The 25,551-nt window shown below is 39.4% G+C and overlaps 3 non-coding genes across 3 annotated transcripts; all 3 read left to right on the top strand.

Annotated features, from left to right (window-relative positions):
• Positions 1 to 3,978: 3,978 nt before the first annotated feature.
• On the top strand, positions 3,979 to 4,098 carry LOC131933835 (5S ribosomal RNA). The gene has a single exon (XR_009385258.1). It is a non-coding gene; the product is annotated as a 5S ribosomal RNA (ribosomal RNA).
• An 8,178-nt stretch (positions 4,099 to 12,276) lies between these two features.
• On the top strand, positions 12,277 to 12,395 carry LOC131933833 (5S ribosomal RNA). The gene has a single exon (XR_009385256.1). It is a non-coding gene; the product is annotated as a 5S ribosomal RNA (ribosomal RNA).
• Positions 12,396 to 20,616: 8,221 nt separating this feature from the next.
• LOC131933832 (5S ribosomal RNA) lies at positions 20,617 to 20,735 on the top strand. Its single transcript, XR_009385255.1, has one exon. It is a non-coding gene; the product is annotated as a 5S ribosomal RNA (ribosomal RNA).
• The last annotated feature ends 4,816 nt before the right edge of the window (positions 20,736 to 25,551 follow it).

Genomic DNA, 25,551 nt, shown 5'->3' with positions numbered 1-25,551 from the left:
GTTGTGGCTCTACTACTCGGCCCTTTTCAGGGCCTCCACCCATTCCCAATTAGCTCGGTTTGGTTTACATTGAACGAGTTTTCCCTCCCTCCCTCATCCACCCACCCACTCTGTGTAGCTGCCATGTTACAGTTTTTTTTTTTTGTTTAGTCATTCTTTTCTTTAATAAGTAGAGATAGATATACATACATACATAGGCCTACATAGTAATATGCCTATCCCAACAACTGCACACACTATTCTCTTAACACATTTCATGCTAATTCTATCCTTTAAACTAGACATAAAAAGGCCACATACTTATTACTGGGTGGCTCCTTTTTTTTAAAAACACTATTCATTCTGCATCTCACACAGGGCATCAGCACACCTCTATGCATATCATTTATTGTGTGTTGTTTGGCATAGATCCAAGGGATGAATGGGATTTAATAGTTTTAATTCAGATTATAAGGCTGGCTGTTGTAATAGGAATTATTAGCCAACACTTTGATTCTTATCACCAGTGCTAACTGCCATTTTCATTACAATACATCCATTCTGGTGGGTTGGTTTTTTTCTGTCTTCATTATATATGTTGAACATAACTGTGTGAGTGTGGCTTTTGGTGTTTTTATTATTTTTGTTTTTCTTTCATTAAAGCTACCATGTCAGATTGCTAAGGCATGCATCTGCCACCATTTGTTCACTGATATACTTTTTTCCTACTACCATCATATCATATGATTCTTTTGGTTTTGTCTTTTGCTAGCCTGGCTTGAAAATGAGTTGGTTACACTTCTGCACAACATACATTCTCTTTAACAAGACAAAACAACAATTAAATACTCTGAACTTTTTTTTTTTAATTATCATATATATACTTTTTTTTTTTTCAAAATACAGAAAATAAAAAATAACATGAGCTCAAGTACACAGCTTTCAAGAAGTTCATGGTTTTCTTTGCCAGCCTGCACAATGATTTCAGCACAGATTAAATTTAAACAATCAAAAGGAGGTTGATCTCTTACCGGCTGACGAGAAAGTTTGCGCAGAAGCATCATTTCTTAAGCCCCTGGTCAGTTGGAGTTGTAAAATGATGAGGTTTTCTTAACATTTGCCCTGGGCATACATTTATGGTCCTGGTACTAGTTCTATACTGACAAGGATTCTTTCAAAGCAACTTGAGCCCAAAGGGAAGTATTTATATGCCTGCAACATAGCTGTGATTAATAAAGAATGAATTTCAATGCAAAAAATAATAATTTGAAATCCCTGCAAGCTCCTTTCACATAAACCAGAGAGAAAAAAATGTATGCCAGTCTATAACATATACAATATAAATAAATTAGATTGAATATAAAGATTTTTTTATTCCTCTCATTAGTTCAACCCTTCTCTTTTTATATAAACACCCAAGGCAGACGCTTGAGTAAATTAATATCCTTCCATATATTATAGAAGCATAAATAAAATATGTGTAAAAAGTATTTCATATATGTATATATTTTTTAAATATATATATATATATATATATATATATTTTTATATATATATTTATTTATAATGTAAAAATATTGAATATATATACATAGACGAATATTGTATATATGTCTATATATACGTATGTTATATATATGCATGTTTTGTGTATATATATATATATATATTTACATGTGTGTCTAAATGTATATTCATTGAATATATATTTGAATGTATATTCAAATATATATATTTGAGTGTAGACGAAAGACGCTCAAGTAAAATAATTTCCTTCAGAATATTATAATTATAAGTTTTTTTCTTCTACCCCAGCAAACAGAAGGATATATATATACACACATATATATAATTTATATTTACAAATATATATTATATAAGAATTAATATATATATTCATAATACATATATATATATCTATATATATATATATATATATATATATATATATATATATAAGTATATATATATATATATATATGTATAAATAAATAAGTTATATATATAGATATATTCATATATAATGTATTTATTATGTAAATATATGTATATATCAGTGTGCGTATATAAAGGTATGTATATATGTTCAAATATATTTATTGTTTGTTCGGATACATATATATCTGTTGTGTGTATTAAATTGCGCTCTTCTGTCAGTTTTTTCATTTGACGACAGTCGGTTAAGGTACTGGCCCCAGCCTAAAGATATTAGTAGAGTCTTCATAATGTGATGCCATGGGCTAGCAAAAAATAAATGAACGAAAAAATCACATAGCAGGACAAATTGACATTTACATGCTTTCAAACTTAAACTGAAATCAGAAAATGATGTGAAATTCATCTTGTGTATATAGAAAAATAAGCATTGTGCCAAAATCCTAATCATTGGTATTAAAAATGACATCAGCTTAATTTAAAAACTGGAAATTGTTTTGCCCTGCCGGATGAGATACCGGTAGCAGACACAGGGTTCCAGGCTGATGAAAGAAAGCGGTATACTTAAAGACAAAAGAATACCCTGTGTTAAAGCGGAACCAGCTAAGATTAAAGCTTAAAGTAAAGGCCTGCCCTGTCGCAGAATGTTAAAGTGGCCGGTGAAAGATCCCCGCGCCAGGCTAAAAGCAAGCTGTACACTTATTACTTAACGAGGGCTTCTTCAGGTCTTGTCTGTAGGACAATTCAGTCACAATAACAGGCAGACCAGGCCAGCCCTGGATATAAGCTAATTCATTTTATGCGCTGCTTCGACAGTCAATGAATATGGAGCTGCGGTCAGACTTTCAAACAAACCGCCTGAGTATTTAAAATGGGAAACAATATTTATTAATATTATCACCAACTAGATCTAGATTATATAGGCTACAAGGAAACCCAGAACCAGACTGGAAAGAAGTAAATTTACTCCCACTAATGATGACTTATCACTAATACTAATAATTAAAAAAAATGTTTAAAAAAATTAATTGCTCAAACCTAATTAATCATTACAATCAAGCATCAAGTCTGATAGCCAACATTGGACCTAAAATCTAGATCTATTAGTTTTTACTGAACTAATCTTATGTTATTTACTAATAATTACTAATGCATTTAATTATTAATACTAGGCTACTCATTCCTACAGAATCTAGAAATTCTAGATCTAGACTCTAGAGAAATACTGGCGTCCCAGGCCAACCTAACCTTTTAAGCAACATCCTTAATTAGCATTTAATTAACCATGGATCGCCTGCCTTTTTTTTTCACCGTGAAATTATTATTGTAATTTTTGAAACAGTATTTTGAATAGATCTACCCTCCTGTTTATATTATTTTAGTTAAGCTAGAGCGTTAGATCTAGAATTCTAGATCGTCGCCTAGTTGCGTGTTTTAAAATGAAGCCAGAATATTAATAGACTGAAAATAAATGTGCCAGTTGTCGTGGGAAAAGGTTAAAAGAATAATTAATAAATGAAAAGCATTGAACTATTTCTCAAACATTAAATTAGTAGACTTGTAGGCGGCTAGATCTAGATCTATGTGATGAGTTGGATTAAAATTGAATGAATTCGTGCAGAATGTTTCGGAAGGAGTGAGTGAGCGGGAGACCCAAAAAGTTAAAGTATCGCCTTTCCGATAGATCATTTCACATGAAAGCGATAGTTAAAGGACAGGTCGGATGCAGGGGGCACCTGGTTTTCTGATTTTAGTCAAGGAAAATGGGGAAAATGTATTTATTTTGTATTTTACAACGCGCGATGCTCGAAAATTAGTAGCTCAGGGAAGTCTACCGGTGGTTACCGCCTCAGGTTAAAAATAGCGACCAATGGCTGTAGAGGGAAAAAAAGGCACATAGTATTCGATATTAAAACAATGTTTCGCTTTTGTGGAGATTTAGGGCGTTTTTTATTATTGAAATAATATGAGGAAAGCAGTGAAATCATTATTGTAGCCAGAAAAGGACGAATAACTGCTGATTTCGTTTGAGTATATTATAAGCCCCAATTTTCTCACACAGATGTCTACGGGCCATACCACGTTGAAAATACCGGTTCTCGTCCGATCACCGCAGTCAAGCAACGTCGGGCGTGGTTAGTACTTAGATGGGTGACCGCTTGGGAACACCACGTGTTGTAGACTTTTTTTCATCTTTTGTCTTTTATTTTTGCCCCACTGGACACCTATTCTTACCACCTGCACTCTTTCCTAAGTTCACCACATACCTGTGAACACTTTTGTAATATCGAAATATTTTTTGTTTGTTTCTTTTGTGCCTTCACGGTAGGCTACCTCGATCCTACCCACCCATGGAAACAAACCCCTTAAAAACCAACAAAGGAAAGATGACCACTCTGCCCAAATTAAATAAATAAACTAAGTAGGCTACAACCTAATAATTAGAAGTAACTCAGTAAGTTAAATAAGGGGTAGGTATGGAAAACATTCGTGTAGGGGTTACAACCACTCGAGCTAATTCGGAAACGTATGGGTGGCCCTAATAAGGGCCGGATGGGTAGAACAAATGGGTGGTCCTGGGTTGAGTTTAACCGCCGAAGCCGTACAGGGTGCGACCTTGACGTTTCAGAGCATAGACGACATCCATAGCAGTGACGGTCTTCCTCTTGGCGTGCTCAGTGTAGGTGACGGCATCACGGATGACATTTTCAAGGAACACCTTGAGGACACCTCTGGTTTCTTCGTAGATCAGACCAGAGATAAACTCTACGTTTGACACCACCTCTGCGAGCAAGACGACGGATGGCTGGCTTGGTGATACCTTGGATGTTATCACGCAACACCTTCCTGTGACGCTTGGCGCCTCCTTTGCCGAGTCCCTTACCACCTTTGCCTCGGCCAGACATATTGAATTTTTCTTCTTTGTTGATGAAGGAGTGTTCGAAAAACGCCGTCTGCAGAGAAACTCGCTCCTTATATACGGTCCTGGGCTCGAGTTCGTTCAATATGGCGGACACCGCCCAACCAAAAGCGGTCGGCGAATGAGCCAGCCAATGAAAAAGCAGCTTGCCGTGTCGACTGGAATGTTGCTGGCTTGTCGGCTAACGGTGTCGTTTTTCAAAGTCATTTTTTTCACCTATTCTGCTATGCGACCCTTGGATAAAAAATAAAGAGTTTCATTGCCCCACACGTGTAGGCATAGAAAAGATCCACGTTTGTCATGTTAAAATATGATATTAGACGTTATTTTCACCGTTTTGTGCGAATAAAACTGAAATATTTCCCTACACCTAATTATGCGAGTACGAGCGAGCTCATTATGCGAGTACGAGAGAATCTCGAACGCTGATTGGTCGAGTACGAACGAAATAATATTCTCGTACTCCGCTCCGTACTCGCAGTGGTTTGTTTACATCGTGAAAACGAATAGGTTAGTTAGGCTTCTAATAATTAAATAATCTATGGCGTGTAGTCGTTAAGAATAATTTCTGCTCTCCGATTAAGATCTAGATATCTAGCTCTAACCCTAAAGGGTTTTTCTTTTTTTTTTTTTATATATATATTTTAAAAAGCAATGGATAGGGTGGTGGGGTGGGTGAAAGAAAAAATATAAAATTTATTCTCTCCTTTCTTCACATTTGAGATAAATAAAACAATATCAACAGCATGCATACACGAATTTCAAATAGCAATGTGATGTGTGAGTTGAATTAAAGAGATAAATCGAATAGAACCTATCTCCCGCATCCCCCAGAATAATACTAATAGATGTAGTAGTAGTAGTAGTAGTAGAGTGGCAGACATGGGCAGGGGGTGTAGTGGGTGGGTGGGTGGAAACTCGTGAGGTGGGGGACCTTCACTGCTAATCTGAACGTTGTCAGGTGGTCCTAAAAAGGACCTTGGTTGAGGACAGGGGGTGGTGGTTTGGGCTTAAAAGAAACCTCTTAAGCACGCTCACCACGGATACGTCTGGCTAGCTGGATGTCCTTGGGCATGATGGTGACACGCTTGGCGTGGATGGCGCACAGGTTGGTGTCTTTCAAACAGACCGACGAGGTAAGCCTCGCTAGCCTCCTGCAGGGCCATGACAGCGGAGCTCTGGAAGCGAAGGTCAGTCTTGAAGTCCTGGGCGATTTCTCTGACCAGGCGCTGGAATGGCAGCTTGCGAATGAGCAGCTCAGTGCTCTTCTGGTACGACGGATTTCTCTCAGGGCGACGGTTCCAGGCCTGTAACGATGGGGCTTCTTAACACCGCCGGTGGCTGGTGCTGACTTTCTGGCGGCTTTGGTGGCCAGCTGTTTACGTGGGGCTTTGCCTCCAGTAGATTTTCGGGCGGTTTGTTTGGTACGAGCCATCTTTTTTTTTTTTGAATGATCTTAACTGACTGTTAAGGAAATGCGGCAGCTCAGCGCTGCTGGCCCTTTTATAACCGTCCGCCAAACCCTTAGCGCAACGAAGCTCTCCCATTGGACGAGTACGAGTTTAACGACGCTGATTGGCCAGTAGCAGCCACACAACGTTGAGACAGCGTCGACATAGCAGATTATTTTTAGACACGGTATCCAGCCGAGCGATCTATTAATAGCAGACAGGGCCGATAACACAAAAATATTCTTCGTTCAAATGAAATCCTTGGTTGTGCCGCTTGTCAATGGAATCCGGTGTGTTTGCTTCTGTCGTCTTCAATGAATTATGAATGTGTGTGTGAGTGATTAGAAAAGAACCCAACATAGACTGCCTGAAACAATTTAGATCTAGACCTAGTCTATAGACCTAGGTAGATATTCTGACCCGATTCGACCGCCCGATCGGCGGTATTTACACAGTGTGTAAATAAATGAGGGGGAAGGATTAATAAAAACATATTTGGTTTTAAAAAGAAGAAGATATAAAATAAAAAGGGTAGACTAGCGGTAGGTTAAAGAATAGAATTTTAAAATAACGACCACCCTTATTTGTTGTAGACAGGGGTTAAACGGAGCACATTTAAAGAAAAATAGATTCTATTTTCATTTGTATCTATGAACGAATACCCCTAAAATATGTCCAGTTACTACTATTAATATGACCGCCCCCTCCCTGTTCTGCTCGTGTAAACCAGTGTAAGTATTATACATCTATAATAATGATCTCATACTGCTAGTGATTGACATGTTGATACGTTATTAATAAAGTTTGAAACAAGTAGGGTAGGGTAGGGTAGGGTAGGAAAACTCGATTTTTGTTCATTGACACACAACGAAAGCTAATTGGGTAAACTTTGGTTGTCCTGAAAAGGACAGTAGTAGGCTAGGTGGACAGTGGGCAGCAGGGTGACACTGTTTAGCTCTTGCCACCGGGTGTCTTCTGTGACTTCTTGGGCAGAAGCACGGCCTGGATGTTGGGGAGGACACCACCCTGGGCGATGGTGACACCCGACAAAAGTTTGTTCAACTCTTCGTCGTTACGGATGGCCAGCTGGAGGTGACGAGGAATGATTCTTGTCTTCTTGTTGTCTCTGGCAGCGTTGCCGGCCAACTCGAGCACTTCAGCGGCCAAATACTCGAGGACGGCGGCTAGGTAGACTGGGGCACCAGCACCGACACGCTCAGCATAGTTTCCTTTCCTCAACAGACGATGAATACGTCCGACTGGGAATTGAAGGCCTGCCCTGGAGGAGCGAGACTTGGACTTTCCCTTGACTTTACCGCCTTTACCACGTCCGGACATTGTGAGTTGGTTAGGAGCGAGAAGAAATACAGCGACTAACAGCGATACGGCTGCAGGCGATGAATGAAGACTTAACGGCGAGATCGGCCCTTTTATACGAAACGGCGAGGAAATCCGTTCGTCACCAAGCGAGCGTTCTGATTGGCTGCGCAGCGGCTTGGCGTTCGTACTCGTACTCGTACTCTCCAAATTTCCTCGCCGTTTCATATAAAAGGGCGGCCGGCGGTCGGTTCGCCTCATTTCTGTTCAAGCCATTGAAAAGAAAACAACATGCCACCTAAAGTTTCTTCCAAGGGAGCCAAGAAGGCCGGTAAGGCTAAAGCCGTACGCACCGGTGACAAGAAAAAGAAGAGGAGGAGAAAGGAAAGCTACAGCATCTACATTTACAAAGTCTTGAAGCAGGTGCACCCTGACACTGGCATTTCCTCCAAGGCCATGTCCATCATGAACTCCTTCGTCAACGACATCTTTGAGCGCATTTCAGCTGAAGCCAGCCGTCTTGCCCACTACAACAAGCGCAGCACCATCACCTCCAGGGAGATCCAGACCGCTGTCCGTCTCCTCCTGCCCGGTGAGCTGGCCAAACACGCCGTCAGTGAAGGCACCAAGGCTGTCACCAAGTACACCACCAGCAAATAAACACAACAGCAAACAACCACCTGGCTTGCTTGTTGTGGCTCTACTACTCGGCCCTTTTCAGGGCCTCCACCCATTCCCAATTAGCTCGGTTTGGTTTACATTGAACGAGTTTTCCCTCCCTCCCTCATCCACCCACCCACTCTGTGTAGCTGCCATGTTACAGTTTTTTTTTTTTTGTTTAGTCATTCTTTTCTTTAATAAGTAGAGATAGAGTATACATACATACATAGGCCTACATAGTAATATGCCTATCCCAACAACTGCACACACTATTCTCTTAACACATTTCATGCTAATTCTATCCTTTAAACTAGACATAAAAAGGCCACATACTTATTACTGGGTGGCTCCTTTTTTTTAAAAACACTATTTCATTCTGCATCTCACACAGGGCATCAGCACACCTCTATGCATATCATTTATTGTGTGTTGTTTGGCATAGATCCAAGGGATGAATGGGATTTAATAGTTTTAATTCAGATTATAAGGCTGGCTGTTGTAATAGGAATTATTAGCCAACACTTTGATTCTTATCACCAGTGCTAACTGCCATTTTCATTACAATACATCCATTCTGGTGGGTTGGTTTTTTTCTGTCTTCATTATATATGTTGAACATAACTGTGTGAGTGTGGCTTTTGGTGTTTTTATTATTTTTGTTTTTCTTTCATTAAAGCTACCATGTCAGATTGCTAAGGCATGCATCTGCCACCATTTGTTCACTGATATACTTTTTTCCTACTACCATCATATCATATGATTCTTTTGGTTTTGTCTTTTGCTAGGCCTGGCTTGAAAATGAGTTGGTTACACTTCTGCACAACATACATTCTCTTTAACAAGACAAAACAACAATTAAATACTCTGAACTTTTTTTTTTTATTATCATATATATACTTTTTTTTTTTTCAAAATACAGAAAATAAAAAATAACATGAGCTCAAGTACACAGCTTTCAAGAAGTTCATGGTTTTCTTTGCCAGCCTGCACAATGATTTCAGCACAGATTAAATTTAAACAATCAAAAGGAGGTTGATCTCTTACCGGCTGACGAGAAAGTTTGCGCAGAAGCATCATTTCTTAAGCCCCTGGTCAGTTGGAGTTGTAAAATGATGAGGTTTTCTTAACATTTGCCCTGGGGCATACATTTATGGTCCTGGTACTAGTTCTATACTGACAAGGATTCTTTCAAAGCAACTTGAGCCCAAAGGGAAGTATTTATATGCCTGCAACATAGCTGTGATTAATAAAGAATGAATTTCAATGCAAAAAAATAATAATTTGAATCCCTGCAAGCTCCTTTCACATAAACCAGAGAGAAAAAAATGTATGCCAGTCTATAACATATACAATATAAATAAATTAGATTGAATATAAAGATTTTTTTTATTCCTCTCATTAGTTCAACCCTTCTCTTTTTATATAAACACCCAAGGCAGACGCTTGAGTAAATTAATATCCTTCCATATATTATAGAAGCATAAATAAATATGTGTAAAAAGTATTTCATATAATATATTTTTTTAATATATATATATATATATATATATATATATTTTTATATATATATTTATTTATAATGTAAAAATATTGAATATATATACATAGACGAATATTGTATATATGTCTATATATACGTATGTATATATATGCATGTTTTGTGTATATATATATATATATATTTACATGTGTGTCTAAATGTATATTCATTGAATATATATTTGAATGTATATTCAAATATATATATTTGAGTGTAGACGAAAGACGCTCAAGTAAAATAATATCCTTCAGAATATTATAATTATAAGTTTTTTTCTTCTACCCCAGCAAACAGAAGGATATATATATACACACATATATATAATTTATATTTACAAATATATATTATATAAGAATTAATATATATATTCATAATACATATATATATATATATATATATATATATATATATATATATATATATATAAGTATATATATATATATATATATGTATAAATAAATAAGTTATATATATAGATATATTCATATATAATGTATTTATTATGTAAATATATGTATATATCAGTGTGCGTATATAAAGGTATGTATATATGTTCAAATATATTTATTTGTTTGTTCGGATACATATATATCTGTTGTGTGTATTAAATTGCGCTCTTCTGTCAGTTTTTTCATTTGACGACAGTCGGTTAAGGTACTGGCCCCAGCCTAAAGATATTAGTAGAGTCTTCATAATGTGATGCCATGGGCTAGCAAAAAATAAATGAAGAAAAATCACATAGCAGGACAAATTGACATTTTACATGCTTTCAAACTTAAACTGAAATCAGAAAATGATGTGAAATTCATCTTGTGTATATAGAAAAAATAAGCATTGTGCCAAAATCCTAATCATTGGTATTAAAAATGACATCAGCTTAATTTAAAAACTGGAAATTGTTTTGCCCTGCCGGATGAGATACCGGTAGCAGACACAGGGTTCCAGGCTGATGAAAGAAAGCGGTATACTTAAAGACAAAAGAATACCCTGTGTTAAAGCGGAACCAGCTAAGATTAAAGCTTAAAGTAAAGGCCTGCCCTGTCGCAGAATGTTAAAGTGGCCGGTGAAAGATCCCCGCGCCAGGCTAAAAGCAAGCTGTACACTTATTACTTAACGAGGGCTTCTTCAGGTCTTGTCTGTAGGACAATTCAGTCACAATAACAGGCAGACCAGGCCAGCCCTGGATATAAGCTAATTCATTTTATGCGCTGCTTCGACAGTCAATGAATATGGAGCTGCGGTCAGACTTTCAAACAAACCGCCTGAGTATTTAAAATGGGAAACAATATTTATTAATATTATCACCAACTAGATCTAGATTATATAGGCTACAAGGAAACCCAGAACCAGACTGGAAAGAAGTAAATTTACTCCCACTAATGATGACTTATCACTAATACTAATAATTAAAAAAAATGTTTAAAAAAATTAATTGCTCAAACCTAATAATCATTACAATCAAGCATCAAGTCTGATAGCCAACATTGGACCTAAAATCTAGATCTATTAGTTTTTACTGAACTAAATCTTATGTTATTTACTAATAATTACTAATGCATTTAATTATTAATACCTAGGCTACTCATTCCTACAGAATCTAGAAATTCTAGATCTAGACTCTAGAGAAATACTGGCGTCCCAGGCCAACCTAACCTTTTAAGCAACATCCTTAATTAGCATTTAATTAACCATGGATCGCCTGCCTTTTTTTTTTCACCGTGAAATTATTATTGTAATTTTGAAACAGTATTTTGAATAGATCTACCCTCCTGTTTATATTATTTTAGTTAAGCTAGAGCGTTAGATCTAGAATTCTAGATCGTCGCCTAGTTGCGTGTTTTAAAATGAAGCCAGAATATTAATAGACTGAAAATAAATGTGCCAGTTGTCGTGGGAAAAGGTTAAAAGAATAATTAATAAATGAAAAGCATTGAACTATTTCTCAAACATTAAATTAGTAGACTTGTAGGCGGCTAGATCTAGATCTATGTGATGAGTTGGATTAAAATTGAATGAATTCGTGCAGAATGTTTCGGAAGGAGTGAGTGAGCGGGAGACCCAAAAAAGTTAAAGTATCGGCCTTTCCGATAGATCATTTCACATGAAAGCGATAGTTTAAAGGACAGGTCGGATGCAGGGGGCACCTGGTTTTCTGATTTTAGTCAAGGAAAATGGGGAAAATGTATTTATTTTGTATTTTACAACGCGCGATGCTCGAAAATTAGTAGCTCAGGGAAGTCTACCGGTGGTTACCCGCCTCAGGTTAAAAATAGCGACCAATGGCTGTAGAGGGAAAAAAAGGCACATAGTATTCGATATTAAAACAATGTTTCGCTTTTGTGGAGATTTAGGGCGTTTTTTATTATTGAAATAATATGAGGAAAGCAGTGAAATCATTATTGTAGCCAGAAAAGGACGAATAACTGCTGATTTCGTTTGAGTATATTTATAAGCCCCAATTTTCTCACACAGATGTCTACGGCCATACCACGTTGAAAATACCGGTTCTCGTCCGATCACCGCAGTCAAGCAACGTCGGGCGTGGTTAGTACTTAGATGGGTGACCGCTTGGGAACACCACGTGTTGTAGACTTTTTTTCATCTTTTGTCTTTTATTTTTTGCCCCACTGGACACCTATTCTTACCACCTGCACTCTTTCCTAAGTTCACCACATACCTGTGAACACTTTTGTAATATCGAAATATTTTTTGTTTGTTTCTTTTGTGCCTTCACGGTAGGCTACCTCGATCCTACCCACCCATGGAAACAAACCCCTTAAAAACCAACAAAGGAAAGATGACCACTCTGCCCAAATTAAATAAATAAACTAAGTAGGCTACAACCTAATAATTAGAAGTAACTCAGTAAGTTAAATAAGGGGTAGGTATGGAAAACTTCGTGTAGGGGTTACAACCACTCGAGCTAATTCGGAAACGTATGGGTGGGCCCTAATAAGGGCCGGATGGGTAGAACAAATGGGTGGTCCTGGGTTGAGTTTAACCGCCGAAGCCGTACAGGGTGCGACCTTGACGTTTCAGAGCATAGACGACATCCATAGCAGTGACGGTCTTCCTCTTGGCGTGCTCAGTGTAGGTGACGGCATCACGGATGACATTTTCAAGGAACACCTTGAGGACACCTCTGGTTTCTTCGTAGATCAGACCAGAGATACGTTTGACACCACCTCTGCGAGCAAGACGACGGATGGCTGGCTTGGTGATACCTTGGATGTTATCACGCAACACCTTCCTGTGACGCTTGGCGCCTCCTTTGCCGAGTCCCTTACCACCTTTGCCTCGGCCAGACATATTGAATTTTTCTTCTTTGTTGATGAAGGAGTGTTCGAAAAACGCCGTCTGCAGAGAAACTCGCTCCTTATATACGGTCCTGGGCTCGAGTTCGTTCAATATGGCGGACACCGCCCAACCAAAAGCGGTCGGCGAATGAGCCAGCCAATGAAAAAGCAGCTTGCCGTGTCGACTGGAATGTTGCTGGCTTGTCGGCTAACGGTGTCGTTTTCAAAGTCATTTTTTCACCTATTCTGCTATGCGACCCTTGGATAAAAAATAAAGAGTTTCATTGCCCACACGTGTAGGCATAGAAAAGATCCACGTTTGTCATGTTAAAATATGATATTAGACGTTATTTTTCACCGTTTTGTGCGAATAAAACTGAAATATTTCCCTACACCTAATTATGCGAGTACGAGCGAGCTCATTATGCGAGTACGAGAGAATCTCGAACGCTGATTGGTCGAGTACGAACGAAATAATATTCTCGTACTCCGCTCCGTACTCGCAGTGGTTTGTTTACATCGTGAAACGAATAGGTTAGTTAGGCTTCTAATAATTAAATAATCTATGGCGTGTAGTCGTTAAGAATAATTTCTGCTCTCCGATTAAGATCTAGATATCTAGCTCTAACCCTAAAGGGTTTTTCTTTTTTTTTTTTTATATATATATTTTAAAAAAGCAATGGATAGGGTGGTGGGTGGGTGAAAGAAAAATATAAAATTTATTCTCTCCTTTCTTCACATTTGAGATAAATAAAACAATATCAACAGCATGCATACACGAATTCAAATAGCAATGTGATGTGTGAGTTGAATTAAAGAGATAAATGAATAGAACCTATTTCCCGCATCCCCCAGAATAATACTAATAGATGTAGTAGTAGTAGTAGTAGTAGAGTGGCAGACATGGGCAGGGGGTGTAGTGGGTGGGTGGGTGGAAACTCGTGAGGTGGGGGACCTTCACTGCTAATCTGAACGTTGTCAGGTGGTCCTAAAAAGGACCTTGGTTGAGGACAGGGGGTGGTGGTTTGGGCTTAAAAGAACCTCTTAAGCACGCTCACCACGGATACGTCTGGCTAGCTGGATGTCCTTGGGCATGATGGTGACACGCTTGGCGTGGATGGCGCACAGGTTGGTGTCTTCAAACAGACCGACGAGGTAAGCCTCGCTAGCCTCCTGCAGGGCCATGACAGCGGAGCTCTGGAAGCGAAGGTCAGTCTTGAAGTCCTGGGCGATTTCTCTGACCAGGCGCTGGAATGGCAGCTTGCGAATGAGCAGCTCAGTGCTCTTCTGGTAACGACGGATTTCTCTCAGGGCGACGGTTCCAGGCCTGTAACGATGGGGCTTCTTAACACCGCCGGTGGCTGGTGCTGACTTTCTGGCGGCTTTGGTGGCCAGCTGTTTACGTGGGGCTTTGCCTCCAGTAGATTTTCGGGCGGTTTGTTTGGTACGAGCCATCTTTTTTTTTTTGAATGATCTTAACTGACTGTTAAGGAAATGCGGCAGCTCAGCGCTGCTGGCCCTTTTATAACCGTCCGCCAAACCCTTAGCGCAACGAAGCTCTCCCATTGGACGAGTACGAGTTTAACGACGCTGATTGGCCAGTAGCAGCCACACAACGTTGAGACAGCGTCGACATAGCAGATTATTTTTAGACACGGTATCCAGCCGAGCGATCTATTAATAGCAGACAGGGCCGATAACACAAAATATTCTTCGTTCAAATGAAATCCTTGGTTGTGCCGCTTGTCAATGGAATCCGGTGTGTTTGCTTCTGTCGTCTTCAATGAATTATGAATGTGTGTGTGAGTGATTAGAAAAGAACCCAACATAGACTGCCTGAAACAATTTAGATCTAGACCTAGTCTATAGACCTAGGTAGATATTCTGACCCGATTCGACCGCCCGATCGGCGGTATTTACACAGTGTGTAAATAAATGAGGGGAAGGATTAATAAAAACATATTTGGTTTTAAAAAGAAGAAGATATAAAATAAAAAGGGTAGACTAGCGGTAGGTTAAAGAATAGAATTTTAAAATAACGACCACCCTTATTTGTTGTAGACAGGGGTTAAACGGAGCACATTTAAAGAAAAATAGATTCTATTTTCATTTGTATCTATGAACGAATACCCCTAAAATATGTCCAGTTACTACTATTAATATGACCGCCCCCTCCCTGTTCTGCTCGTGTAAACCAGTGTAAGTATTATACATCTATAATAATGATCTCATACTGCTAGTGATTGACATGTTGATACGTTATTAATAAAGTTTGAAACAAGTAGGGTAGGGTAGGGTAGGAAAACTCGATTTTTGTTCATTGACACACAACGAAAGCTAATTGGGTAAACTTTGGTTGTCCTGAAAAGGACAGTAGTAGGCTAGGTGGACAGTGGGCAGCAGGGTGACACTGTTTAGCTCTTGCCACCGGGTGTCTTCTGTGACTTCTTGGGCAGAAGCACGGCCTGGATGTTGGGGAGGACACCACCCTGGGCGATGGTGACACCCGACAAAAGTTTGTTCAACTCTTCGTCGTTACGGATGGCCAGCTGGAGGTGACGAGGAATGATTCTTGTCTTCTTGTTGTCTCTGGCAGCGTTGCCGGCCAACTCGAGCACTTCAGCGGCCAAATACTCGAGGACGGCGGCTAGGTAGACTGGGGCACCAGCACCGACACGCTCAGCATAGTTTCCTTTCCTCAACAGACGATGAATACGTCCGACTGGGAATTGAAGGCCTGCCCTGGAGGAGCGAGACTTGGACTTTCCCTTGACTTTACCGCCTTTACCACGTCCGGACATTGTGAGTTGGTTAGGAGCGAGAAGAAATACAGCGACTAACAGCGATACGGCTGCAGGCGATGAATGAAGACTTAACGGCGAGATCGGCCTTTTTATACGAAACGGCGAGGAAATCCGTTCGTCACCAAGCGAGCGTTCTGATTGGCTGCGCAGCGGCTTGGCGTTCGTACTCGTACTCGTACTCTCCAAATTTCCTCGCCGTTTCATATAAAAGGGGCGGCCGGCGGTCGGTTCGCCTCATTTCTGTTCAAAGCCATTGAAAAGAAAACAACATGCACCTAAAGTTTCTTCCAAGGGAGCCAAGAAGGCCGGTAAGGCTAAAGCCGTACGCACCGGTGACAAGAAAAAGAAGAGGAGGAGAAAGGAAAGCTACAGCATCTACATTTACAAAGTCTTGAAGCAGGTGCACCCTGACACTGGCATTTCCTCCAAGGCCATGTCCATCAATGAACTCCTTCGTCAACGACATCTTTGAGCGCATTTCAGCTGAAGCCAGCCGTCTTGCCCACTACAACAAGCGCAGCACCATCACCTCCAGGGAGATCCAGACCGCTGTCCGTCTCCTCCTGCCCGGTGAGCTGGCCAAACACGCCGTCAGTGAAGGCACCAAGGCTGTCACCAAGTACACCACCAGCAAATAAACACAACAGCAAACAACCACCTGGCTTGCTTGTTGTGTGGCTCTACTACTCGGCCCTTTTCAGGGCCTCCACCCATTCCCAATTAGCTCGGTTTGGTTTACATTGAACGAGTTTTCCCTCCCTTATCCACCTACCCACCCACTCTGTGTAGCTGCCATGTTACAGTTGTTTTTTGTTTAGTCATTCTTTTCTTTAATAAGTAGAGATAGATATACATACATACATAGGCCTGCATAGTAATATGCCTATCCCAACAACTGCACACACTATTCTCTTAACACATTTCATGCTAATTCTATCCTTTAAACTAGACATAAAAAGGCCACATACTTATTACTGGGTGGCTCCTTTTTTTAAAAAACACTATTTCATTCTGCATCTCACACAGGGCATCAGCACACCTCTATGCATATCATTTATTGTGTGTTGTTTGGCATAGATCCAAGGGATGAATGGGATTTAATAGTTTTAATTCAGATTATAAGGCTGGCTGTTGTAATAGGAATTATTAGCCAACACTTTGATTCTTATCACCAGTGCTAACTGCCATTTTCATTACAATACATCCATTCTGGTGGGTTGGTTTTTTTCTGTCTTCATTATATATGTTGAACATAAACTGTGTGAATGTGGCTTTTGGTGTTTTTATTATTTTTGTTTTTCTTTCATTAAAGCTACCATGTCAGATTGCTAAGGCATGCATCTGCCACCCATTTGTTCACTGATTTATTTTTTTCCTACTACCATCATATCATATGATTCTTTTTGTTTTGTCTTTTGCTAGTCCTGGCTTGAAAATGAGTTGGTTACACTTCTGCACAACATACATTCTCTTTAACAAGACAAAACAACAATTAAATACTCTGAACTTTTTTTTTTATTATCATATATATACTTTTTTTTTTTTTCAAATTACAGAAAATAAAAAATAACATGAGCTCAAGTACACAGCTTTCAAGAAGTTCATGGTTTTCTTTGCCAGCCCGCACAATGATTTCAGCACAGATTAAAATTTAAACAATCAAAAGGAGGTTGATCTCTTACCGGCTGACGAGAAAGTTTGCGCAGAAGCATCATTTCTTAAGTCCTTGGTCAGTTGGAGTTGTAAAATGATGAGGTTTTCTTAACATTTGCCCTGGGGCATACATTTATGGTCCTGGTACTAGTTCTATACTGACAAGGATTCTTTCAAAGCAACTTGAGCCCAAAGGGAAGTATTTATATGCCTGCAACATAGCTGTGATTAATAAAGAATGAATTTCAATGCAAAAAATAATAATTTGAATCCCTGCAAGCTCCTTTCACATAAACCAGAGAGAAAAAAATGTATGCCAGTCTATAACATATACAAAATAAATAAATAAGATTGAATATAAAGATTTTTTTTATTCCTCTCATTAGTTCAACCCTTCTCTTTTTATATAAACACCCAAGGCAGACACTTGAGTAAATTAATATCCTTCCATATATTATAGAAACATAAATAAATATGTGTAAAAAGTATTTCATATATGTTATATTTTTTTTAATATATATAAATATATATATATATATATAAATATATATATATATATATATATATATATATATATATATATATATATATATATATATATATATATATATATAATGTAAAAATATTGAATAGACGAATATTGTATATATGTCTATATATACGTATGTATATATATGCATGTTTTGTGTATATATATATAATATATATATATATATATATATATATATATATATATATATATATATATATATTTACATGTGTGTCTAAATGTATATTCATTGAATATATATTTGAATGTATATTCAAATATATATATTTGAGTGTAGACGAAAGACGCTCAAGTAAAATAATATCCTTCAGAATATTATAATTATAAGTTTTTTTTTTTCTACCCCAGCAAACAGAAGGATATATATATACACACATATATATAATTTATATTTACAAATATATATCATATAAGAATTAATATATATATTCATAATATAAAAGGATATAATACAAATATATATATATATATATATATATATAATGTATAAATAAATAAATTATATATATAGATATATTCATATATAATGTATTTATTATGTAAATATATATATATATGTATATATCAGTGTGTATATATAAAGGTATGTATATATGTTCCAATATATTTATTTGTTTGTTCGGATACATATATATCTGTTGTGCTGTTGTGTGTATTAAATTGCGCTCTTCTGTCAGTTTTTTCATTTGACGACAGTCGGTTAAGGTACTGGCCCCAGCCTAAAGATATTAGTAGAGCCTTCATAATGTGATGCCATGGGTTAGCAAAAAATAATGAAGAAAAATCACATAGCAGGACAAATTGACATTTTACATGCTTTCAAACTTAAACTGAAATCAGAAAATGATGTGAAATTCATCTTGTGTATATAGAAAAATAAGCATTGTGCCAAAATCCTAATCATTGGTTTTAAAAATGACACCAGCTTAATTTAAAAACTGGAAATTGTTTTGCCCTGGCGGATGAGATACCGGTAGCCGACACAGGGTTTACAGGCTGATAAAAGAAAGCGGTATACTTAAGACAAAAGAATACCCTGTGTTAAAGCGGAACCAGCTAAGATTAAAGCTTAAAGTAAAGAAGGCCTGCCCTGTCGCAGAATGTTAAAGTGGCCGGTGAAAGATCCCCGCGCCAGGCTAAAAGCAAGCTGTACACTTATTACTTAACGAGAGCTTCTTCAGGTCTTGTCTGTAGGACAATTCAGTCACAATAACAGGCAGACCAGGCAGCCCTGGATATAAGCTAATTCATTTTATGCGGTGCTTCGACAGTCAAGAATATGGAGCTGTCAGACTTTCAAACAAACCGCCTGAGTATTTAAAATGGGAAACAATATTTATTAATATTATCACCAACTAGATCTAGATTATATAGGCTACAAGGAAACCCAGAACCAGACTGGAAAGAAGTAAATTTACTCCCACTAATGATGACTTCTCACTAATACTAATAATTAAAAAAATGTTTAAAAAAATTAATTGCTCAACACCTAATAATCATTACAATCAAGCATCAAGTCTGATAGCCAACATTGGACCTAAAATCTAGATCTATTAGTTTTTACTGAACTAAATCTTATGTTAGCTACTAATAATTACTAATGCATTCAATTATTAATACCTAGGCTACTCATTCCTACAGAATCTAGAAATTCTAGATCTAGACTCTAGAGAAATACTGGCGTCCCCAGGCCAACCTAACCTTTTAAGCAACATCCTTAATTAGCATTTAATTAACCATGGATCGCCTGCCTTTTTTTTTTCACCGTGAAATTATTATTGTAATTTTTGAAACAGTATTTTGAATAGATCTACCCTCCTGTTTATATTATTTTAGTTAAGCTAGAGCGTTAGATCTAGAATTCTAGATCGTCGCCTAGTGCGTGTTTTAAAATGAAGCCAGAATATTAATAGACTGAAAATAAATGTGCCAGTTGTCGTGGGAAAAGGTTAAAAGAATAATTAATAAATGAAAAGCATTGAACTATTTCTCAAACATTAAATTAGTAGACTTGTAGGCGGCTAGATCTAGATCTATGTGATGAGTTGGATTAAAATTGAATGAATTCGTGCAGAATGTTTCGGAAGGAGTGAGTGAGCGGGAGACCCAAAAAAAGTTAAAGTATCGCCTTTCCGATAGATCATTTCACATGAAAGCGAATCAGGTCGGATGCAGGGGGCACCTGGTTTTCTGATTTTAGTCAAGGAAAATGGGGAAAATGTATTTATTTTGTATTTTACAACGCGCGATGCTCGAAAATTAGTAGCTCAGGGAAGTCTACCGGTGGTTACCGCCTCAGGTTAAAAATAGCGACCAATGGCTGTAGAGGGAAAAAAAGGCACATAGTATTCGATATTAAAACAATGTTTCGCTTTTGTGGCGATTTAGGGCGTTTTTTATTATTGAAATAATATGAGGAAAGCAGTGAAATCATTATTGTAGCCAGAAAAGGACGAATAACTGCTGATTTCGTTTGAGTATATTTATAAGCCCCAATTTTCTCACACCGATGTCTACGGCCATACCACGTTGAAAATACCGGTTCTCGTCCGATCACCGCAGTCAAGCAACGTCGGGCGTGGTTAGTACTTAGATGGGTGACCGCTTGGGAACACCACGTGTTGTAGACTTTTTTTCATCTTTTGTCTTTTGTTTTTACCCCACTGGACACCTATTCTTACCACCTGTACTCTTTCCTAAGTTCACCACATACCTGTGAACACTTTTGTAATATCGAAATATTTTTTGTTTGTTTCTTTTGTGCCTTCACGGTAGGCTACCTCGACCCTCCCCCACCCATGGAAACAAACCCCTTAAAAACCAAAGGAAAGATGACCACTCTGCCCAAATTAAATAAATAAACTAAGTAGGCTACAACCAATAATTGTACAATCAAACCTAAGTAATAAGGAGGAAGAAGTAACTCAGTAAGTAAGGGGTAGGTATGGAAAACATTCGTGTAGGGGTTACAACCACTCGAGCTAATTCGGAAACGTATGGGTGGCCCTAATAAGGGCCGGATGGGTAGAACAAATGGGTGGTCCTGGGTTGAGTTTAACCGCCGAAGCCGTACAGGGTGCGACCTTGACGTTTCAGAGCATAGACGACATCCATAGCAGTGACGGTCTTCCTCTTGGCGTGCTCAGTGTAGGTGACGGCATCACGGATGACATTTTCAAGGAACACCTTGAGGACACCTCTGGTTTCTTCGTAGATCAGACCAGAGATACGTTTGACACCACCTCTGCGAGCAAGACGACGGATGGCTGGCTTGGTGATACCTTGGATGTTATCACGCAACACCTTCCTGTGACGCTTGGCGCCTCCTTTGCCGAGTCCCTTACCACCCTTGCCTCGGCCAGACATATTGAATTTTTTTTCTTTGTTGATGAACGAGTGTTCGAAAAACGCCGTCTGCAGAGAAACTCGCTCCTTATATACGGTCCTGGGCTCGAGTTCGTTCAATATGGCGGACACCGCCCAACCAAAAGCGGTCGGCGAATGAGCCAGCCAATGAAAAAGCAGCTTGCCGTGTCGACTGGAATGTTGCTGGCTTGTCGGCTAACGGTGTCGTTTTCAAAGTCATTTTTTCACCTATTCTGCTATGCGACCCTTGGATAAAAAATAAAGAGTTTCATTGCCCACACGTGTAGGCATAGAAAAGATCCACGTTTGTCATGTTAAAATATGGTATTAGACGTTATTTTCACCGTTTTGTGCGAATAAAACTGAAATATTTCCCTACACCTAATTATGCGAGTACGAGCGAGCTCATTATGCGAGTACGAGAGAATCTCGAACGCTGATTGGTCGAGTACGAACGAAATAATATTCTCGTACTCCGCTCCGTACTCGCAGTGGTTTGTTTACATCGTGAAACGAATAGGTTAGTTAGGCTTCTAATAATTAAATAATCTATGGCGTGTAGTCGTTAAGAATAATTTCTGCTCTCCGATTAAGATCTAGATATCTAGCTCTAACCCTAAAGGGTTTTTCTTTTTTATATATTTTAAAAAGCAATGGATAGGGTGGTGGGTGGGTGGGTGAAAGAAAAATATAAAATTTATTCTCTCCTTTCTTCACATTTGAGATAAATAAAACAATATCAACAGCATGCATACACGAATTCAAATAGCAATGTGATGTGTGAGTTGAATTAAAGAGATAAATGAATAGAACCTATCTCCCGCATCCCCCAGAATAATACTAATAGATGTAGTAGTAGTAGTAGAGTGGCAGACATGGGCAGGGGGTGTAGTGGGTGGGTGGGTGGAAACTCGTGAGGTGGGGGGACCTTCACTGCTAATCTGAACGTTGTCAGGTGGTCCTAAAAAGGACCTTGGTTGAGGACAGGGGGTGGTGGTTTGACGTCTGGCTAGCTGGATGTCCTTGGGCATGATGGTGACACGCTTGGCGTGGATGGCGCACAGGTTGGTGTCTTCAAACAGACCGACGAGGTAAGCCTCGCTAGCCTCCTGCAGGGCCATGACAGCGGAGCTCTGGAAGCGAAGGTCAGTCTTGAAGTCCTGGGCGATTTCTCTGACCAGGCGCTGGAATGGCAGCTTGCGAATGAGCAGCTCAGTGCTCTTCTGGTAACGACGGATTTCTCTCAGGGCGACGGTTCCAGGCCTGTAACGATGGGGCTTCTTAACACCGCCGGTGGCTGGTGCTGACTTTCTGGCGGCTTTGGTGGCCAGCTGTTTACGTGGGGCTTTGCCTCCGGTGGATTTACGGGCGGTTTGTTTTGTTCTGGCCATGGCGGTATCTCAACTGGATGATAGTCAGTTTAAGAAATGTGGCAGCCCAGCGCTGCTGGTCCTTTTATAACCGTCCGCCAAACCCTTAGCGCAACGAAGCTCTCCCATTGGACGAGTACGAGTTTAACAACGCTGATTGGCCAGAAGCAGCCACACAACGTTGAGACAGCGTCGACATACCTAGCAGATTATTTTTAGATCGCTCGGTATCCAGCCGAGCGATCTATTAATAGCAGACAGGGCCGATAACACAAAATATTCTTCGTTCAAATGAAATCCTTGGTTGTGCCGCTTGTCATGGGTAACGGTGTGTTTGCTTCTGTCCTCTTCAATGAATTATGAATGTGTGTGAGTGATTAGAAAAGAACCCAACATAGACTGCATGAAACAATCTAGATCTAGACCTAGTCTATAGACCTATGTAGATATTCTGACCCAATTCTTACCCAATTCGCCCGCTCGATCGGCGGTAATAATAGTGTGTAAATAAATGAGGGGGAAGGATTGTAATCAAACATATTTGTTTTTAAAAACAAGAAGATATAAAATAAAAATGGTAGACTAGCGGTGGGTTAAAGAATAGAATTTTAAAATAACGACCACCCTTATTTCTTGTAGACAAGGGTTAAACGGAGCACATTTAAAGAAAAAAAGATTCTATTTACATTTGTATCTATGAGCGAATACCCCTAAAATATGTCCAGTTACTACTATTAATATGACCGCCCCCCTCCCTGTTCTGCTCGTGTAAACCAGTGTAAGTATTATACATCTATAATAATGATCTCATACTGCTAGTGAGTGACATATTGATGCGTTATTAATACAGTTTGAAACAAGTAGGGTAGGGTAGGGTTGGAAAACTCGATTTTTGTTCATTGACACACAACGAAAGCTAATTGGGTAAACTTTGGTTGTCCTGAAAAGGACAGTAGTAGGCTAGGTGGACAGTGGGCAGCAGGGTGACACTGTTTAGCTCTTGCCACCGGGTGTCTTCTGTGACTTCTTGGGCAGAAGCACGGCCTGGATGTTGGGGAGGACACCACCCTGGGCGATGGTGACACCCGACAAAAGTTTGTTCAACTCTTCGTCGTTACGGATGGCCAGCTGGAGGTGACGAGGAATGATTCTTGTCTTCTTGTTGTCTCTGGCAGCGTTGCCGGCCAACTCGAGCACTTCAGCGGCCAAATACTCGAGGACGGCGGCTAGGTAGACTGGGGCACCAGCACCGACACGCTCAGCATAGTTTCCTTTCCTCAACAGACGATGAATACGTCCGACTGGGAATTGAAGGCCTGCCCTGGAGGAGCGAGACTTGGACTTTCCCTTGACTTTACCGCCTTTACCACGTCCGGACATTGTGAGTTGGTTAGGAGCGAGAAGAGTATAGCGACACAGCGATTGCGGCTGTAGGCTATGAATGAAGACTTAACGGCGAGATCGGCCCTTTTATACGAAACGGCGAGGAAATCCGTTCGTCACCAAGCGAGCGTTCTGATTGGCTGCGTAGCGGCTTGGCGTTCGTACTCGTACTCGTACTCTCCAAATTTCCTCGCCGTTTCATATAAAAGGGCGGCCGGCGGTGGGTTCGCCTCATTTCTGTTCAAGCCGTTGAAAAGAAAACAACATGCCACCTAAAGTTTCTTCCAAGGGAGCCAAGAAGGCCGGTAAGGCTAAAGCCGTACGCACCGGTGACAAGAAAAAGAAGAGGAGGAGAAAGGAAAGCTACAGCATCTACATTTACAAAGTCTTGAAGCAGGTGCACCCTGACACTGGCATTTCCTCCAAGGCCATGTCCATCATGAACTCCTTCGTCAACGACATCTTTGAGCGCATTTCAGCTGAAGCCAGCCGTCTTGCCCACTACAACAAGCGCAGCACCATCACCTCCAGGGAGATCCAGACCGCTGTCCGTCTCCTCCTGCCCGGTGAGCTGGCCAAACACGCCGTCAGTGAAGGCACCAAGGCTGTCACCAAGTACACCACCAGCAAATAAACACAACAGCAAACAACCACCTGGCTTGCTTGTTGTGTGGCTCTACTACTCGGCCCTTTTCAGGGCCTCCACCCATTCCCAATTAGCTCGGTTTGGTTTACATTGAACGAGTTTTCCCTCCCTTATCCACCTACCCACCCACTCTGTGTAGCTGCCATGTTACAGTTGTTTTTTGTTTAGTCATTCTTTTCTTTAATAAGTAGGAAGATAGATATACATACATACATAGGCCTGCATAGTAATATGCCTATCCCAACAACTGCACACACTATTCTCTTAACACATTTCATGCTAATTCTATCCTTTAAACTAGACATAAAAAGGCCACATACTTATTACTGGGTGGCTCCTTTTTTTAAAAAACACTATTTCATTCTGCATCTCACACAGGGCATCAGCACACCTCTATGCATATCATTTATTGTGTGTTGTTTGGCATAGATCCAAGGGATGAATGGGATTTAATAGTTTTAATTCAGATTATAAGGCTGGCTGTTGTAATAGGAATTATTAGCCAACACTTTGATTCTTATCACCAGTGCTAACTGCCATTTTCATTACAATACATCCATTCTGGTGGGTTGGTTTTTTTCTGTCTTCATTATATATGTTGAACATAACTGTGTGAATGTGGCTTTTGGTGTTTTTATTATTTTTGTTTTTCTTTCATTAAAGCTACCATGTCAGATTGCT

This window comes from Physella acuta, unplaced genomic scaffold (assembly GCF_028476545.2).
Source record: "Physella acuta isolate Inbredline_101_S28 unplaced genomic scaffold, ASM2847654v3 ptg002645l, whole genome shotgun sequence".
NCBI classification, from domain to species: domain Eukaryota; kingdom Metazoa; phylum Mollusca; class Gastropoda; family Physidae; genus Physella; species Physella acuta.
This window is presented reverse-complemented; position numbering and strand designations above follow the sequence as displayed.